This window comes from Otolemur garnettii, unplaced genomic scaffold, assembly GCF_000181295.1.
Source record: "Otolemur garnettii isolate 467f Iridium unplaced genomic scaffold, OtoGar3 scaffold00131, whole genome shotgun sequence".
Lineage (NCBI taxonomy): Eukaryota > Metazoa > Chordata > Mammalia > Primates > Galagidae > Otolemur > Otolemur garnettii.
In genome coordinates, this window is record NW_003852526.1 from 5,329,111 (window position 1) to 5,349,676 (window position 20,566).

Below are 20,566 nucleotides of genomic sequence, written 5' to 3' on the forward strand. Positions count from 1 at the left end.
GTTGGGTAGTATTCCATCTTTTTCTATATTTTGGAAAAGGTTGAGTAGTATGGGAACTAGTTCCTCTTTAAAGGTTTGGTAGAATTCTGATGGATCCACACCTTTCACCACTAATTAAGATTGACTCTCACCAGATTAAAGATTTAAATTTAAGACATGAAACTATAAAAATACTAGAAGAAAGAGTAGGGGAAACACTTGAAGAAATTGGCCTGAGCAAAAATTTTATGAAGAGGACCCATCAGATTGAAGGAACATCAAAAATATACTACTGGGACCTGATCAAATTTAAAAGCTTCTGCACAGCCAAAGGCACAGTAAGTAAAGCCAGTAGACAGCTCTCAGAATGGGAGAAGATATTTGCTGGTTATGTCTCCAACAAAGGTTTAATAACCAGAATCCACAGCGAACTCACACATTGTAGCAAGAAGAGAACAAGTGATCCCCTCTCAGGGTGGGCAAGGAACTTGAAGAGACACTTCTCTGAAGAAGACAGGTGCATGGCCTACAAATATATGAAAAAATGCTCACCATCCTTAATCATCAGAGAAATACAAATCAAAACTACTTTGAGATATCATCCAACACCAGTAAGATTAGCCCATATCACAAAATCACAAAATCACAGATGCTGGCGTGGTTGTGGAGGAAAGGGAACACTTCTACACTGCTGGTGGGATTGCAAACTAATACAATGTTCCTTTTGGAAAGACATCTGGAGAACACTTAGAGAACTAAAAATAGACCTGCCATTTGATCCTATAATTCCTCTATTAGGTTATATCTAGAAGACCAAAAATCACACTACAATAAAGATATTTGTATCAGAATGTTCATTGCAGCCCAATTCATAATTACTAGGTCATAGAAGAAGCCCAAGAGCCCATCAATGCATGGATGGATCAATAAATTGTGGTATATGTACACCATGGAATACTATGCAGCCATTAAGAAAGATGGAGACTTTACCTCCTTCATGTTTACATGGATAGAGCTAGAAAATATTCTTCTTAGCATAATATCTCAAGAATGGAAGAAAAAGTACTTAGCCTTACTATGAAACTAATTTATAGCTTTCATAGGAAAGCTCTAACCCAATTTTAGCCCAGGAATATGGGAAGAGGGGAGAGGGAGGGGAGGGAATGAGGGAGGGTGGGTGGAGGGAGGGTGATTGGTGGGATCACGCCTATGGTTCATCCTATAAGGGTACATGTGAATCTCTGTAAATGTAGAATATAAATGTCTTAACACAGTAACTAAGAAAAAGACATGAAGGCTATGTTAACCAATTGGATGAATGTATTTCAAATTGTATACAGAAGAGTACACTCTACCCCATGATAGTATTAATATATACTGCTATGATTTAATTTAAAAAAAAAAGAAATTATTCATCACTATCTGGTAGGTTTCATCCCAGGGATGCAAGGCTGGTTTAATATACACCAGGAGTCCTCAAACTTTTTAAACAAGGGCCAATTCACTGTCCTTCAGACCATTGGAGGGCTGGACTATGGGTTCCGGGACAAGTCAGCTGCTAAGCAGGACCAGCAGTGGTGGCAAAAACACCTGGGGGGCCGGATAAATGTCTTAAGAGGGCTGCCTGTGCCCTGTGGGCCATAGTTTGAGGATGCCTGATATACACAAATCCATAAATGTGATTCACCATATCAATAGAAGCAAAAATAAAGACCATATCATCCTCTCAATAGATGCAGAAAAAGCATTCAATAAAATTCAACATCCTTTTCTAATTAGAACATTTAAGACCCACAAATGGTTTAATAAAGTGTGGTATATGTATACCATGAAATATTATGCAGCCTTAAAGAAAGATGGAGACTTTACCTCTTTCATGTTTATGTGGATGGAGCTGGAACATATTCTTCTTAGCAAAGTATCTCAAGAATGGAAGAAAAGGTATCCAATGTACTCAGTCCTACTATGAAACTAATTTGTAGCTTTCATATGAAAGCTATAACCCAATCATAGCCCAAGAACATGGGGAAAGGAGAGAGGGAGGGGAGAGGAGGGGGAGGATGGGTGGAGAGAGGGTAATTGGTGGGACCACACCTATGGTGCATCTTACAAGGTTACATGTGAAACTTACTAAAGGTAGAATATAAATGTCTTAACACAATAACTAAGAAAATACTGTAAAGGCTATGTTGACCAGTTTGATGAAAATATTTTAAATTGTATATAAAACCAGCACATTGTACCCCTTGACTGCATTAATGTACACAATGATGATTTAATTTAAAAAAAAAAAAAGGAAAAAAAAGAATATATTATTCTAGGTGGCACATTTCAGAATCTGATCAAGGCCATCTACAAGAAACCCACAGCTAAAGTTATACTGAATGGTTTAAAACTGAAAGCTTTTCCCCTTAGAGTTGGAACCAGAGAAAGTTGTCCTCTATTGCCCCTACTATTCAACATAGTGCTGGAAGTTCTAGCTAATACAATCAGGCAAGAGAAGAAAATAAAGGGCCTCTAAATGGTGACAGAGGAGGTCAAACTCTCACTCTTTGCTGATCTTATACTTAGAAAACCCCAAAGACTCAACCACAAGATCTGGAAGTGATCAAAAAATATAGGATATTTTATATTTTATATCTCAAGATATAAAATCAATGTCCACAAATCAGTAGCCTCTGTATATGACAGAAAGAGCCAGGATGAGAAGCTAATCAAGGACACAATTTCCTTCACAGTAGCTTCAAAGAAAATGAAACATAAAGGAATATACATAACAAAAGAGGTGAAGGACTTCTACAGAGAAAATTATGAAACCCTAAGAAAAGAGATTGCAGAAGATATTGACAAATGGAAGAACATACCATACTCATGCTGGGTGGAATCAACATTGTCAAAATGTCTATTCTACCTAAAGCAATCTATAGATTCAGTGTATCCCCATCAAAATATCATCATCATACTTTCAAGATTTAGAAAAAATAGTTCTTTGTGTTGTATGGAACTAGAAGAAACCTTGTATAGCCAAAGCAACTCTTAGTAATAAAAAGAAAGCCAAGGGTATCACCTTACCAGACTTTTGGCATGCTATAAGCCCACAGTGATAAAAACAACATGGTATTGGCACAAAACTAGAGGCAGTAACATTTGGAACTGAATAGAAAAGCATGAGATGAAACTAACATCTTGAAGCCACCTGATATTTGATAAGCCAAACAACAACATACACTGGGGCAAAGAATCCCTATTCAATAAATGGTGCTGGTATAACTGGATAACCACATGTGAAAGACTGAAACTGGACCTGCATCTCTCACCATTTATAAAAATTGGTTCAAGATGAATAAAAGATTTAAGTCTAAGCATGAAACAGTAAAAATCCTCAAAGAAAGTGGGGGAGAAACACTTGAAGATATCAGGCTAGGGAAAGATTTTATGGAGAAGATTTCCATGGCAATTGCAACAACAACAAAAAATAAACAAATGGGACTTAATTAAATTTAAAAACTGCTGTACATCTTAGGAAACAAGAACCAAAGCAAACAAACATACTTCATATTGGGAAAAGATACTTGTATATTATGAATGGGAAAAGATACTTGCATATTATGAATCAGAGAAAACTTGATAACTAGGATGTACAGAGAACTCAAATTAATTGACAAAGAAAGACCCAACAATCCCATATATCACTGTGGAAGAGACATGAATATAAGTTTCTCTAGAGAAGACAGACAGATCACTAACAAACATATGAAAAAATGTTCATCATCTCTAATCATCTGAGAAATGCAAATCAAAACCATCCTGAGATATCATCTAACCCCAATGAGAATGGTTCACATCACAGAGTCTCAAAGCTGCAGTTGTTGGCATGGATATGGAAAGAAGGGAGCACTTTAAACTGCTCATGGGACTGCAAACCTTTTTGGCAGGAAGTGTGGAGAATCCTCAAGGAACTCAAATTAGAGCTCGCATTTGATCTTGCAATTTCATTACTAGGCTTCTACCCAGAAGAAAAAAAGTCCTATTATCATAAGGACACTTGCACTAGATTATTTATCACAGCTCAATTTACAATCGCCAAAATATGAAAATAGCCTAAATGCCCACCAACCCAGGAATGGATTATCAAGCTGTAGTATATGTATACCATGGAATACTATTCAGCCACTAAATAAGATGGAGACTCTACATCTTTTGTATTAACCTGGATGGAGATGGAACACATTCTTCTTAATAAAGTATCACAAGAATGGAGAAACAAGAATCCAATGTACTCAATTCTAATATGAAGACAGTAGATGAGCTAATACAAGGAGGGTGTAGGGGAATGAGCAAGTGGGGAGAGGGAAGAGGGGAGGGAGACTGGGGGTCCTGATGTGTGGCACACTTCTTGGGGGTGGGACACAATTACAAAAGGAACTTTATCTAACAAATGCAATCAGTGTAATCTAATTCTTTGTACCCTCAATGAATACCAAAAAAAAAAAAAAAAAAAAAATTTAAGTAAAATAAGAAAGCAAAGACAAAAAAAATTCTCTCCCAAACCCAAATAACCATATCTCTGTCATTCAAAGTGTTGGGTGGGAAAAAGCGTAAGGAAAAAAATGAAAAAAAAAAAACAACCCAAAAACAAACCACAGAGAAGAAAAAGATATTTGCATCATTAAATAGTTTCCTTTCATTAATTTACTTCTCTTATGTACATTTTATTTTAATTTCCTGTCTTTCTCCTTCCCATTCCCTTGCTACAACACACACAGTCATTCAAGAAATTCTAGTAATTGTGGATATAGTAAAACTCTAATTCTAATAGCACAGATTCAATATTAATAGATCTCTGTAAGTAGTGTATGATTAATTCTAAATTTAGTAGGGTGGAGCCAAAGTGCCAAATGAGAACAGGAGAGGGTAAATGTTGGGCTAAAATGTTTTAGGAAGTTCTTATAGGTGAGGAAGAATTTAAAATAGAACATTTCAATTTTTGTCCCCTTGCAGAAACATCAATTTGAACAACTACCCACATGTGAAAATCTCTTTTCAAGAGCTAAGGAGTCCAAGTGAGAGATTATAGTATGTAGACATAGCATAGAAGTAAGAAAAGACACACTGAAGAAGGTAGAAAGGGTACAGTGCTATGTACTTGGATGAACCCTCCTCCAAGCCTGGATGGCACAGCATAGAGAGAAATACCCTCCTGTGGAGAAGAAGACTGAAGTGAACACCTAATTTTGCCAAAGACCCCAATATCAAGCCTGCCCCAGTGAAATGCACCAGGTCAGGCCCTCTAGGCTGTAAGCCCATTCCAGAGCCAGGCTGGCTTCAGTAGCCTCAGGCTCCAGGCTGACTTCTGTGGAATCAGACTGGAGGCTCACCCCACGCTCCAGATTCACTCCAGTGCCAGGATACCCCTCATAACCTCAGACTTCAGATCTGCCCAATTGCTAGGTCAGCCCCTGAAACCCCAGGCTCTAGGACTCCCTCCTAAGGCCCAGGCTGAATGCCTGCCCCAGTTCCAAAGCCGAGACTTTATGATAACCCCTACAAACATTGGCTGTGGGATCATGCCCCATAGACCCAGGGTCTGGATCCTTCCTTCTGGACCCAGTTGATAGGCCCAGCCTAGTGGGCCAGGCCATCTTACATCTGTGTAAACATTCAAAGGAGATGAAATCAGTTCTCAAAAAGATATCTGCACTCTCATGTTTGTTGAATATTATTCACAATAGACACAATAAATATGGAATCAACCTAAATATCCATCATTGGATGAATTTGTCAAAGAAAATGTGGCATATATGTATATACATATTGTAGTGTATATGTATATATATACGCACACATATCTGTATATATTTAAATGCACACACACAATGAAATGCTATTCAGCCATATAAGAAAAGAAAATACTATAATTTGTGACAAACTTGGAGGATATTATGCTAAGAAAAAGAAGCCAAGAGCAGAAAGAAAAATACTGAATGATGTCATTTATATTGTGTAACCTAAAATAGCAGAATCATAGTAGCAGAGAGTAGATTGATGGCTTCCAGGGTCTGAGGCCAGGGGAACCTGGGAAGATGGTGGCCAAAGGGTGCAAAGTTTCATATTGACAGGATGAATAAACTATGGAGATTTACGGTACAGTATGGTGACTCAAGATAATATACCAGGAGTGTAAAAACATATATATATTTTAAGGGATGCTATCTATGTGTTACTTTTTGAAGTTGAATTGAATTATAGTAGTAATATGTGGTATGATGTTCTCTCAAAAGATGGCATTAATTATTATTATTATTATTGGGGATTCAGTGAGGGTACAGAGAACCAGGTTTTACTGATTGCATTTGCTAGGTAAAGTCCCTCTTATAATTGTGTCTTGCCCCCAAGAGGTGTGTAAGATGGTATTAATTAAATGAATGCTAGCATCACCCTGGATGGGGGAGACAGTCAAAGAAAATGGCAGAAGTATGGTGTCGTTTAATGAGCAGTGCAAGACATTGAAGTGGTATTTGAAATTGTAGAATGTTGTGGAAATACAATAACATTGGAGGTGTGAGTGTGGGAGAGCATAAAGATGTGGTGTACAATAGGAAACTGGCTATGGTGGTAGTACTTAGGGAAGAAATTTAAATGGCACACCCAGTGATACAAGTAGACATTTTAGTCAGAGTAGTGCAAGTGGTAGTTCACTGTAATCAGAAATGTCTGGATGCTTATGGTAACCACTCTGAGCACCTCTTACAATTGCAGAAGTCTTCATTTTTTGTTATTGTTATATATTGAGTATTACAATTGTAATTGTTTTGTTATTCATTTTTTGTTATTGTTATATATTGAGTATTACAATTTTAATGCATTACAATTTTAATGCAGCTTTTTTCCCTTCTTAAAATACTATGTATACTTTTTTGGCATCTTCTGTTTGCTATACTTAAAAATTGCTGAAAGATTAAACATAAACGTTCTCACTACACATGTCCACACAAACAATGATTATACGAGGTGATGGATATAATTAGCTTTAATTTCACAATATCCCATATAACAAAGCATCATGTTATATATTGTAAATTATATAAAAGCAGCATATGCTTTTCATCCTATTGTTTATATAATATTAGAAAGCGAAATACCTTTAAATTTTAAAAGTGTATTCAAATATTAACATAATTTTAAAGTTGAAAATACAGTAGAATGCTAATGTGCTTGCTTATTGATAAGTTTTGTATAGTTTTAAAAGAAAATAGTTAAGTTAATCAATTAATTAATACCTGGAGATGGGGATGGGAGGCATCTAAATTGTCCTGTCTACTACATAAGTTTCATGTATTTAACCAAAAATGTCATCTTTATTTATGGTTATTAACATATAAACTAGAGATCTAGAGAGCTAGTTCAATATTAGATTCAATACTTTAGTTCCTGAGTTATTCCATTATCAACAATACAAAACTTTTACCCTTCCAGTATTCACTTATAAAATGTCACTTACACATAGGTATTTAAGGTTAATTGAATAACATGCTGTTGTGGGGGGTTTGAACTTAAAGGGCCAGATTTTTCTTTCTTCTATGTGAAGAAAGCATTTTTGTAACTCTTTGACTTTCTCAGAGCAAATATCCCTGCTTTATTTGTGGTTTTTAGTCACTCACTAATATTTTTATAAGAGGGAATAATTGTAACAGACTGCATTCTTAGGCAGTGTGACTCAAGTGAGTCATGTAAAAATCTACAGCTGCTTCTGTCCCTAGGTTCCTTTCAACTAGAGGTAAATCACAAAATATACTTGAACAACGTTAGTGATTCACGTCTGTGAGATACAGATTACAAGTCACCTTAGTCAATTTGTTTTCCAAATACTGCTTGAAACTTTCAATTTTTTTATCCCTTTAATAATTTTTTTTAAATATTTGCTCATCCTTCCAATGCTACTTGTTATTTAAAACCTTTTCTTTTTCTGTTTTTTAAATTTCATGCTTAGCTTTGTGCATGAATTTATTCTGATCTTTTTATCCTCTGTCTCTCTGTGTCAGTATTTGGGGGTGAGGGTCTATCTTTGATTAGACATCATGTTTGTGTCTTTTCAGGTCCTGAGTCCTGGGACTGGGGAGCAGAGAAAGGGCCAGAGAAAAGCGGCAAATGTCTCTTTGCTTAACCTCCCATAGTTACTATTTTTTGTTTCTCTGCCGGCATCAGTACTTCACCAACATCCTCTTCTCAGCATCTGTGTCAGATTCCTAGAAGAAAAGAGATGTCATGCTCAGATAAGACAAGGAGGAGAAGGAAAACTGATTTTAGTGAGGAGCTGTCATTTTTTGAGACATTTGATAACTCCATATTAAAAATTTGGTATAAGTTGGGGAGAAAACTTAATTAACAATTAGTTGAAACAAAAAAGAAAATGGAGAGGAAGCAGCCACCAACAAGATAAGTTATAAAAGACCCTAAATGAAATTGATGCCAATGTCTAAAGGGATTGTGGTCTTTTCGTTGTTTTTTTCTGCAAAGTTTTTCTTATACCGTTAGATCTCTTGAAAGCTAAGAATTTCAGATATCTCAACTCCTGAAGGACTAAAGAGACACTTTGGTGGTGTGTGGTAGTCATGCTCTGATTTAGTTCTGGCTTTTCTCAGTGTAACATGGCCAGCCTTATGGTTTGTTGCTGGTTGTTTTGATGTGCTCACATGAGTGAAAACTCAGCAAAATCCAAGAAGTGGAGAGAGGGGAGGAGGGTTGGCAGGATCCTTTCCAGCGAGAACAAAGAGCCAGTATACGTTGGCACACTTCCTGAGTAAAGGACACAACTACATCTTAGACTTTACAAATGCAAATGGTGTAATACAATTGTATGTACCCCCATTTTAATTGGGCATAGAAGAGCTGTGCCTTGCCAAGGACCAGTATCATCCCATTCTGACCTTTAAGATGTTTGAGGAGAGATCTTGAGTAATGTAGCACCAATTACACAAGATTATTGAAGTGCTGAAAGGACAGAAACATATTTTAGAAACAATATACATGAATATGGAAGGAAAGTAGAGGCACAACTAAATCATGATATGATCACCGAATGTTACCATAACTAGAGCATAAATTTCAATATACTGACAGTGTCTGTGGGATATCCTTTAAAGATAAAATTTCTTCCCAATCATGTTAATTGATAAATAAGTTTTGTGGTTATCACTAAAAGAACAAATTAAAATGGTGGTGAACCCATAGAGGCCACAGACATCTGCTGGCATCTGGGATTAGCTCAGTGTTTGAGTGGCTCAGGCTGTCCTCTCATCACCCATTCCATCTCCTTCTTTAAAACTTCTTCACACTGTTTGAGATAGATAGGAAGTTCACAAAAAATGAGGAATGTGGCTTTGAATATCATTTGTACAGGAATTCTCAAAGTCTTATCCATTTTCATATTAGCAAAACCCTCGTACATTTAAAAATCAGCAACAACAATGCACTGGAGTCTAGAGACCTGAGTTTTCTAGAGACCTAGCTTTGCCATTACTTAAGAGATGATCCTTGGAAAATTGTTTCATATCTCATTTTCCATCTACTAAGGCGTTTGATCTAGATGCTTGGTAAAGGCCATATTTTTTTCCATGATGTGAATTAACAATTAACTACTATAGAGTTAGAGAAACAGATTGGGTCATACTGCTTGTCTCACTTGTTTCTTTAATGACTCATTTATTCTGGCAGAATATTTTTTGCCTTATGATACACCAAGCAAAACAAGGCAAGAGGATGAGGCAGTGAGTGGACTAGCTTATTCTTTACACTAACATAATGGGCATGCAAAAATGAGTCACAGGAGTCTGTCGCTGGTGTAGATCTCATAGTTTGCCTTAGACCTATTTCAAGATTTAAATAAAGAATAAATGTCTCACAAAGGTGGAACTACCAGTTTAAGATCAAAAACTGGTAAATTTGAGAGTAGAAAAATAAAACCCACATCTCTAGATTTTTAGTCCTGTGACATCTGTCTTCTTGTCTTAGTATGTTGACTTTCTTTCCCATATTGAGAGCATTTGAGAATCTGTTCCATAGTCACTAAGATCCAGGTGTGGAAGGGAGAATGATATCTTAATTAGCAGAAAGATTTAAGAAAATATGATAAATATATCAGGAAGTACTTATACCATAGGGCATGATTTTTGATTGTTGTAATTCTTGACAGAGTTAATCGACCCCAAATTGGCTCACACTATTGCTATATACATTTTATCAGTTTATAATTAGAAGATGATAGTTTTCTTGTAAAAATGAGATGCTGATTAACACCATTACACATAGAAATAAAATTATCAGAATTCAAAATATGAGAATCTCATAAAATCCTTAGAATACTAGAATATTTGAAATATTGTTTATAAGTTCCAACAGCAAAAACATTAGAGTGTCTCTCTATAAAATCGTATTTTGTTGTTCCATAGGTAGCTCCTACTTATATGTCAAATTGCATGATTACAAATATTTAGAAATAAAAAGACTTTGTAAAGCCAACATTGCAATTACGGTTTAAAACCATGTCTCTTTTATTGCACTTAAATGAATTGTAAATGTTTAATTGCAGCTTTCACAAAATGACTATTTGTTGAAAGCAGCGTGTAATCAAAGTTCTAACATTCTTCCCCTCATGTAATATATAGTGGTGCCACAAATAACAGATCCTCTGGGCTTGGAATATGGTCTTGCCAGTGTTGGGTGAAAAGGAGAATGCAGAATAATGATTAAATACATTATTTCTCATGGGAATGCCAGAGCTTTAGCAAACACAGAGGAAGACCTCATTCCCTTCTGCTCCACTGTTAAAATTCTGTTAGTTGGGGGCGGCGCCTATGGTTCAGTGGGTAGGGTGCGGCCCCATATACAGAGGGTGGCAGGTTCAAACTGGCCCTAGCCAAACTGCAACAAAAACATAGCCAGCAGTTGTGTCAGGAGCCTGTAGTCCCAGCCACTTGGGAGGCTGAGGCAAGAGAATCACCTAAGCCCAGGAGCTGGAGGTTGGTGTGAGCTGTGACACGACAGCACTCTACCAAGGGTGATAAAAGTGAGACTTTGTCTCTAAAAAAATAAAAATAAAAATAAAAAATTTGTTACTCGGAAGTGCCCAACTGCCTGTCGTCTTTGCCCCGGCAAGTATAAATTCTGTGCTGCAAGGCAAAGGGTCAGCTGAGGATAGGCAAGAATATCTTCTGTGAAAGCCAACTGTTGTTAAGTCAACTTGATTTGAGGGGGATAAATAATACTAGTAAAAGCTATCTATCCCTTTTGAGCACATGCTTTGCTGGTATCAACCATTATGAGACAAGGTTGTTTGTTATTTGTCATAAATTTATGTTGTTATCTCTCATTTTCATATAAATTCAGAGAAATTCACTGAGGTTAAATAAGTTTAAGCCCACAAAAACTATGAAAGAAGAAAGCTTGGCTCCATCCTAGGTCTATACATTTCAAGAGCACTTGCTTTTTTTTCTATACTATGTACTACAGGGTATTAAGATCTAAACTGTATTATTAAGCTACCATATTATTTTTACTCTTTGTAATTTTCTGAAACTGAAGGGTGTCATTAGAATATAATAGTTTATAATGATTTTTAAGTCTTCAATATAGTACCTTTTAGTTAATATGTCACTTACCTTCCAACCCCAAAGTTTGCTTATGTTCACTACATTTACTATATTCACTATTCAAAGGCTATAACCTTCCTCTAAGACCAAAGATCTTGGTGAGTTAAATACAATTCTTTATGTGTTATATACCTTAGAGAGAAAAAAATAACCTTTTTGGCCTCTGAGGTTCTAAAACTGCTTTTATTCTTACAAATGGAAGCCTTTAGAAACTTTCTATCTTTAGATCTATTGTGCAAAGTGAGGAACCTCCTGGTTGTTCCTGCTCTGTGTTTCTCCACAGACTTTTGTAATCCCCATAACCTGATATCTTTACATTGCTCCACCTTTCCCTCACCTGATGCTTCTACACATTTTCTAACAGGGATAGATGCACATTATCACATGCTATTCAAAATCTTTCAGCTATGCCTCAGGAGATTCCTAATTAGTAACTCCTCCTTTTTATGGTTTAAAGCTAAGGAAAAGTTATCCCAAAAGTCCACACAGCTAGCAAGATCATATCTGTGTACTGACAGAGGTCAGACAATCACCGGAAACCAAGACATGACCCTGCCAATTAAGGAAAAGACATTTATACATGAAGATTGCTAGGATTTAGATAATGACTAAATAGCTGAATTTTAAAGTTATTAAGAAACAAAAGAGAGAGGAGATGAAGAGTAGCGGGCTGCTGAATTAGCTTCCAAAATGATGCCCACACCAGTTATTCTGTTGAAAGAGGGGACTGATAGCTCCCAAGGCATTCCCCTACTTGTGGGTAACATCAATGCCCACCAGATGATTGCTGAGGCTGTAAGAATCACCCTGGGTCCCCACGGCATGGACAAGCTTATTGTGGATGGCTGAGGCAAATCAACAATTTCTAACGATGGGGCCACAATTCTGAAACTCCTTGATGTTGTCTATCCTGCAGCAAAGACTCTACTGAACATTGCCAAATCTCAAGATGCAGAGGTTGGTGATGGCACCACCTCAGTGACCTTGCTGGCTGCAAAGTTTCTGAAGCAGGTGAAACCATACGTGGAGGAAGGTTTTCACCCCCAGATCATCATTCAAGCTTTCCGAATAGCCACTCAGTTAGCAGTTAAGAAGATCAAAGAGATTGCGTGACAATGGATGAAGAAGACAGATAAAGTAGAGAGGAGGAAGCTGCTGGAGAAGTGTGCCATGATTGGTCTGAGTTCCAAGCTGATTTCCCAGCAGAATGACTTTGCTAAGATGGTGGTTGATGCAGTGATGATGCTTGATGATTTGTTGCAGCTTAAAATGATGGGAATCAAGAAGGTACAGGGTGGAGCCCTAGAGGACTCTCAGCTGGTAGCTGGTGTTGCATTCAAGAAGACTTTCTTTTATGCTGGGTTTGAAATGCAACCCCAAAAGTACAATATTCCCATGATTGCCCTTTTAAATGTTGAGCTCGGGTTGAAAGCTGAGAAAGATAACGCCGAGATCAGAGTCCACCTAGCTGCGGATTATCAGATTACTGTTGATGCTGAGTGGAACAATCTTTACGACAAGTTAGAGAGGATCCATCATTCTGGGGCCAAAATTATCTTGTCCAAATCCCCATTGGAGATGTGGCCACCCCCTACATGGCTGACAGGGACAAGTTTTGTGCTGGCCAAGTACCTGAGGAGGATCTGAAGAGGACAATGATGGCCTGTGGAGGCTCACTCCAGACCAGTATGAGTGCTCTGCCAGCAAATGTGCTGGGTCACTGTCAGGTGTTTGAAGAAACTCAGATTGAAGGTTAAAGGTACAATTTTTTCACTGTCTGCCCCAAGGCCAAGGCACGCACCTTCATCCTCTGTGGCAGTGCCCAGCAGTTTATGGAGGAAATGGAGTGGTCCCTGCATGAAGCCATCATCATGGTCAGGTGGACCATCAAGAATGTTTCAGTGGTGGCTGGTGGCAGGGCCATTGAGATGGAGCTCTTCATGTACCTGTGGGTTTGCCTAAGGACTATTCCAGGAAAGCAGCAGCAGCTGTTGACTGGGATGTATGCCAAGGCCTTGAAGATTATCCCACTCCAGCTGTGTAATAATGCTGGTTTGATGCTACAAACATCCTCAATAAGATGTGGGCTTAGTATGACCAGGGGGCAGATGGTATGGGGTGGACATCAAGAATGAGGACATTGCTGGCAAATTTGAGGCCTTCGTGTGGGAGCCAGCTATGGTGCAGATCAATGTCCTGACAGCAGCCTTGGAGGCGGTAAGCGTTATTGTGCCCTAGATGAAATCAAGAACCCAGGCTTGACTGTGGCCACTCTCCTAGCAGCTGGCCAGGGTGAGGTCGTGGCTGCCCCATTTGACAGGCACTGCATCCATCACATGACTGGCTGGTTGCAGGGTGCACTCGTTCTCCTTGGCTTAGTTAATTGGTGTTACAAGGAAAGGGTACTAATTGGCCCACTCTGTTCTCACTGGAAGTTAATTATGTATTTATTTTGCTGTTGTTGAATATTTTATTTATTATTATTATTTTTAATTAAACTTTGTACATTGATGCATTTATGGGGTTCACGGTACTGCTTTGATATACAATGTGAAATGCTTACATTGAACTAAGTAACACATCCTTCGCAATTATACTCATTTCTTAATAGTTTTGAAAAGTACCATTGCATCATGCACATTAGGTGAGGTCCCCCAAATACACTCCCGCTTCCCATATCCCCCCTCCCCACCCCATCTCTCCTCTTCCATTCTACTTTCTGGACTGTAGTTATATTTTGCCATTCATATGAATGTGTAGGTGATTATATGTTGATTTCATAGTAGTATTGAGTACATTGGATACTTTTTTTCTATTCTTAAGATACTTTACTAAGAAGACTATGTTCCAGCTCCATCTAGGGAAACATAAAAGATGTGAAGTCTCCATCTTTTTTTATGGCTACATAGTATTTATTACTGGAGGTTATTTAAATAAAACTTAAGACTTAGAAAAAAAAAGAAAAAACCCCTTTATAGCAAGACCTTGTAATTTAAGACAAAAGAAAAAATTGAGATTAAATACTATAGTAATAGTGGAGAAACTGAGAATAGGAAGCTATTCTTACCTGCCCAACTCTCAATTTCATATTGTTCTATAGCTGAGCCACAGTTCATGCAGTGTGGGACAATGGAAAAAGCCCTTGTTTTGCAGTCTGAAGTCTGGAGGTTAGGTCTCAGCTTCAACATATATTAGCTTTGTGAAGAAGATTCCCCTTACCTTCTTTTTTTTTTTTTGAGACAAAGTCTTCACTATGTCACCCGTGGTAGAGTGCCATGGTGTCACAGCTCACACCAACCTCCAACACTTGGGCTTAAGCGATTCTCTTGCCTCAGTCTCCCAAGTGGCTAGGACTACAAGCACCCTCTACAATGCCCAGTTACTTTTTTCTTGCAGCTGTTATTGTTGTCTAGCCGGCCAGGGCTGGGTTTGAACCCACCACCCTTGGTGTGTGTGGCTGGCACCATAACCACTGTGCTATGGGTGCCGAGCCTACCTTTTTTTTTTTTTTTTTATTGTTTGGGATTCATGAGGGTACAAAGAAATAGATTAAACTGACTGCATTTGTTAGGTAAAGTCTCGCTTATAATTGTGTCTTGCCCCCAAACGGTGTGTCATACACTGAGACCCCATCCCTTCCCTCCTTCCCTCTTTCTTCTCTTCCTTTCTCCCACCCCTTCCTCCTTCTTTCTCTCTCTGATCTCCCCTACCCCCACCCCCACCAAGTACTAGGTCATTAATTATCCTTATATCAAAATCAAGTACATAGGATTCATGCTTCTCCATTCTTATGATGTTTACTAAGAAGAATGTGCTCCACTTCCATCCAGGTTAATACAAATGATGTAAAGTCTTCATCTTTTTTAATGGCTCAATAATATTCCATGGTGTACATATGTCACAGCTTTTTAATCCATTTCTGGGCTGGTGGGCATTTAGGCTGTGTCCGCATTTTGGTGATTGTAAATTAAGCTGCAATAAACAGTCTAGTGCAAGTGTCCTTGTGGTAAAAGGATTTTTTTCCTTCTGGGTAGATGTTCAGTAATGGGATTGCAGGATCAAATGGGAGGTCTAGCTTGAGTTCTTTGAGGGTTCTCCATACTTCCTTCCGAAAAGATTGTATTAGTTTGCAGTCCCAACAGTAGTGTAAAAGTGTTCCCTTCTTTCCACCTCCATGCCAGCAGTTTTGAGATTTTGTGATATGGGCCATTCTTGCTGGGGTTAGGTGATATTGCAGGGTGGTTTTGATTTGTATGTCTCTTATAATTAGGGATGATGAGCATTTTTTCATGTTTGCTAGCCATTCCTCTGTGTTCTTTAGAGAAGGTTCTATTCATCGCTCTTGCGCATTGATATATGGGATTGTTGACTTTTTTCATGTGGATTAATTTGAGTTCTCTATAGATCCTAGTTATCAAGCTTTTGTCTGATTCAAAATATGCAAATAGCCTTTCCCAGTGTGTAGGTTGTCTGTTTGCTTGGTTGTTGTCTTAGCTGTACAGAAGCTTTTCAGTTTAATTAAGTCCTATCTGTTTATTTTGGTTGTTGTTGCAATTGCCACGACAGTCTTCTTCATAAAGTCTTTTCCCAGGCCAATATCTTCCGGTGCTTTTCCTATGCTTTTTTGAGAATTTTGATCATTTCATGCTTTAAATTTAAGTCCTTTACCCATCTTGAATCAATTTTTGTGAGTGGAGAAAGGTTTGGGTCAGTCTTTTACATGTGGATATTCAGTTCTTCCAGCACCATTTATTGAATAGGGAGACTTTCCCCCAGTGTATGTTCTTGTTTGGTTTATCAAAGATTACATGGTTGTAAGATGTTGGTTTCATTTCCTGGTGTTCTATTCAGATTACAGATGTCTATGTCTCTATTTCTGTGCCAGTATCATGCTGTCTTGGCCACTATGGCTTTGCAGTATAGCCTAAAATCTGGTATGGTGATGCCTCAGCTTTGTTTTTATTACTAAGAACTGCCTTAGGCATACGGGTTTTTTTTTCTCATTCCATACAAAAGAGAATCATTTTTTCCAAATCTTGAAAGTATGATGTTGGTATTTTAATAGGGATGTCATTGAATCAGTAGATTGCTTTGGGAAGTATAGACATTTTAACAATGTTGATTCTTCCCAGCCATGAGCATGGTATGTTCTTCCATTTGTTAATATCCTCTGCTATTTCTTTTCTTAGGGTTTACTAATTTTCTTTATAGAGTCCTTCACCTCTTTTGTTAGGCATATTCCTAGGTATTTCATTTTCTTTGAAGCTGTGATGAAGGGAGTTGTGTGCTTAATTAGCCCCTCATATTGGCTGCTATTGGTGTATACAAAGGCTACTGACTTGTGGACGTTGATTTTATATCCTGAGACATTACTGTATTTTTTGATGACTTTCAGGAATCTTGTGGTTGAGTCTTTGGGGTTCTCTAAGTATAAGATCTTATCATTGGCAAAGAGGGAGAGTTTGACTTCCTCTGCTCCCATTTGGATGCCCTTTGTTTTCTTCTCTTGCTTGATTGTACTGGCTGGAACTGCCAGCACTATGTTGAATAGTAATGGTGATAGAGGACAACCTTGTTTGGTGCCAATTCTAAGTGAAAAAGCTTTCAGGTTTATTCCATTCAGTATAATATGAGCTTTAGGTCTGTCATAGATAACTTCTATCAATTTCAGAAATGTGCTACCTATACCTATACTCTTCAGTGTTCTAATTAGAAAAGGATGTTGAATTTTATCTAATGCTTTTTCTGCATCTTTTGAGAGGATCATATGGTCTTTGTTTTGCATCTGTTAATATGGTGAATAACGTTTACGAGCTTGTGTTATGTTAAACCAGCTTTGTCTCCTTGGGATGAAACCTACTTGATCATGATGTATGACTTTTTCAATGATAAGCTGAATCTATTGGCTAGGATTTTGTTGAGAATTTTTGCATCTATATTCATTAGTGAAATTGATCTGAAGTCTCCTTTTTGACTGGATCTTTTCCTGGCTTTGGTATCAGCATGATGTTTGCTTCATAGAACATGTTGGGGAAAGATTCCTTTGTCCTCAATATTTTGGAATAATTTCTGCAGTATGGGAATAAGTTCCTCTTTGAAGGTTTGATAGAATTCAGGTGTGAAAACAACCAGACCAGGGCATTTTTTTTGTTGGGAGATTTTTTAGTGTTTCTTTGATCTCACCACAATGCCCGGCTATTTTTTGGTTGCAGCCGTCGTTGTTTGGTGGGCCCAGGCTGGATTTGAACCCGCCACCTTAGGTGTATGTGGCTGGTGCCTTAGTCACTTGAGCCACAGGCGCCAAGCTAGGTTGAAGTATTTCTTGTAGAGCTGGTCTTGTTGTGGCAAATTTGCTCAATTTTTGCATATTGGTAAAAGATTTGATTTCCCCATCAATTTTAAAGCATAGCTTAGCAGGATACAGAATTCCTGGCTGGAAATTGTTCTGTTGACGTAGATTAAAGGGAGATGATCATTGTCTTCTGGTTTGGAAAGTTTCATTAGAGAAGTCTGTAGTCACCCGGGTGGATTTGCCCCTGTAGGTCAATTGGCACTTACTCCTGGCAGCTTGAAGAATCTTTTCTTTTATCTTGACTTTGGACAGGTTCATCACATTGTGTCTTGGAGAAGCTATATTAGAGTTGAGGTGACCTGGGGTCTGATATCCCTCTGAGAGGAGTGTCAGAATCTTTGGTGATATTTGAGACATTTTCATTTATAATATTCTCTAGTATGGCTTCCATTCCTCTGGGGCATTCTTCTTCCCTTCTGGGATACCTATAACTCATATGTGTGAATGCTTCATAAAGTCCCATTATTCTTTCAGTGAACGTTTTGCTTTCTTTCTCTTCTTTTCTGCCTCTTTAAGTATCTGAGATATCTCAAGAGCTTTGTCCTCTACCTCTAAGATGCTTTCTTTTGCATGGTCCAATCTGTTGTTGATACTTTCTATTGCATGTTTAAGTTCCCTAATTGACTGCTTCATTTCCTTCAGCTCTGCCTTATCCTTTCCATAGTCTTCATATCATTCATCTCTTATTTTTTTTTTAAATCTTGTGATAGTCTTAATGTATTTTTTTATTTTATTAGATCATATTTATGCACATTAATTCTATCATGGGATACAGTGTGTTGTTTCCATATACAATTTGAAATACTTTCATCCAATTGGCCAACATAGCCATCATGTCATTCTCATAATTGTTGTGTTAAGACATTTGTATTTGACTTTTAGAAAGATTCACATGTACCCTTATAGGAAAAATCATAGGCGTGATCCCCGCAATCACCCTCCCTTCACCCATCCTCCCCCCCCCTTCCTCTCCCCTTTTGCCATATTCTTGGACTCCGTTTGGATTATAGCTTTCCTATGATTAGTTAACAATTAGTTTCATAATAGGGTTGAGTACATTGGATACTTTGTCTTCCATTCTTGAGATACTTTGCTAAGAAGAACATTTTCCAGCTCCATCCATGTAAACATGAAGGAAGTAAAGTCTCCATCTTTCTTTATGGCTGAATAGTATTCTGTGGGGTACATATGCCACAATTTATTGATCCATTCATGGGTCGATGGGCACTTGGGCCTCTTCCATGACCTAGCAATTATGAATTGGGCTGCAGTGAACATTCTGGTACAGATATCTGTATTGTAGTGTGATATTTTTTGTCTTCTTGATATATACCTAGCAGAGGAATTATAGGATCAAATGGCAGATCTATATTTAGATCTCTAAGTGTTCCATATGACTTTCCAAAAGGGATATATTAGTTTGCATTCCCACCAGCAGTGTAGAAGTGTTCCCTTTTCTCCACAACCCTGCCAGCATCTGTGATTTTGTGATATGGGCTAATCTTACTGGTGTTAGATGATATCTCAAAGTAGTTTTGATTTGTATTTCTCTGATGATTAGGGATGATGAGCATTTTTTCACATATCTGTAGGCCGTGCATCTTTCTTCTTCAGAGAAGTTTCTCTTTAAGTCTCTTGCCCATCCTGAGATGGGATCACTTGTTCTCTTCTTGCTAATGTTTGAGTTCTCTGTGGATTCTGGTTATTAGACTTTTGTTGGAAGCATAACCAGCAAATATCTTTTCCCATTCTGAGGGCTGTCTCCTTGCTCTTCTTATTGTGTTCTTGGCTGTGCAGAAGATTTTAATTTGAGGAGGTCCCAGTAGTATATTTTTGATGTTGCTTCAATTGCTTGGGGGGTCCTCCTCAGAAAATATTTGCCCAGGCCAATTTCTTCAAGAGTTTTCCCTACACTTTCTTCTAGTGTTTTTATAGTTTCGTGTCTTAAGTTTAAGTCTTTAATCCAGTGAGAGTTTATCTTAGTTAGTGGTGACAGGTGTGGGTCCAGTTTCAGTCTTCTGCAGGTTGCCAGCCAGTTTGTCCAGCACCATTTGTTAAATAGGAAATCTTTTCCCCACTCAATATTTTTAATTGGCCTGTCAAAGATCATATAAGTAGCTGGGTTCATCTCTTGGTTCTCTATTCTGTTCCATACATCTACCTCTCTTTGTGCCAGTACCATGCTGTTTTGATCACAATGGATTTATAGTATAATATGATGTCTGGTAGCGTGATTCCTCCTGCTTTGTTTTTATTTCTGAGTAATGTCTTGGCTATTCGAAGTTTTTTCTGATTCCATATAAAATGAAGAATTATTTTTTCGAGATCTTTAAAGTATGACAATGGAACTTTAATAGGTATTGCATTAAAATTATATATTGTTTTAGGTAGTATAGACATTTTAACAATGCTAATTTTTCCCAGCCATGAGCATAGCATGTTTTTCCATTTGTTAGTATTTTCAGCTATTTCTTGTCTTAGAGTTTCATAGTTCTCTTTATAGAGATCTTTCATGTCCTTTGTTAGGTAAACTCCCAAATATTTCATCTTCTTTGGCACTACTGTAAACGGAATAGAGTTCTTGACT

General features: G+C 37.8%; 1 pseudogene; it reads left to right on the top strand.

Annotated features, from left to right (window-relative positions):
- Window positions 1-12,298: 12,298 nt before the first annotated feature.
- The window catches only part of LOC100951485, a 77,197-nt pseudogene continuing 68,929 nt past the window's right edge, over window positions 12,299-20,566 (top strand).